Source organism: Mercenaria mercenaria, chromosome 6, assembly GCF_021730395.1.
Source record: "Mercenaria mercenaria strain notata chromosome 6, MADL_Memer_1, whole genome shotgun sequence".
Lineage (NCBI taxonomy): Eukaryota > Metazoa > Mollusca > Bivalvia > Venerida > Veneridae > Mercenaria > Mercenaria mercenaria.
Window position 1 is genome coordinate 20,114,228 of NC_069366.1, and position 587 is coordinate 20,114,814.

Consider the following 587-nt stretch of genomic DNA (forward strand, 5'->3'; position numbering starts at 1 on the left):
CTTCGCGAATGGTGACATTTATCTCAGCTGAAATGAATGAAAAGTTATAGTACAAGTGAAAGTTGAATTTAACAAAGCATACCTAACAAATTCAATTTATAGGGGGATGCATTATGTACTCGTTTTTAAAATAATTGTTACATGAAAACTTTTCGATATGTAATAATTCAACAAATCATGCGATAAAAAACAACATAATTATTTATTTGCAAAAAGAGAAGTCGTGATGTGCAACTTATTAAAAAAAATTACAGGGGTATATCTGTCATGGTATAGGACTTGAGTATTAAAACGGAGAGAAAGTGTGTAGGCGGCCGGGTAGCTCAGTCGGTAGAGCATCGGAACGGTATTCCGAGGCCCCGGGTTCGAGTCCCGGTCTGGCTGCACATTTTTCTCACCCTGTGGCATTTGGCGCCCAACGTGAGGCCGTTCCGATTCTCTACCGACTGAGCTACCCGGCCGCCTACACACTTTCTCCCCGTTTTAATACTCAAGTCCTATACCGTGACATATTTTCTCACCCTGTGACATTTGGCGCCCAACGTGGGGCCGTGACGGCATTACACTGGTTAGTCTCCGACGCCTGT

At 42.9% G+C, this 587-nt stretch overlaps 1 non-coding gene across 1 annotated transcript; it reads left to right on the plus strand.

Annotated features, from left to right (window-relative positions):
- Nucleotides 1-312: 312 nt before the first annotated feature.
- Trnat-ggu (transfer RNA threonine (anticodon GGU)) lies at nt 313-384 on the plus strand. The gene has a single exon. It is a non-coding gene; the product is annotated as a tRNA-Thr (tRNA).
- Nucleotides 385-587: the final 203 nt, after the last annotated feature.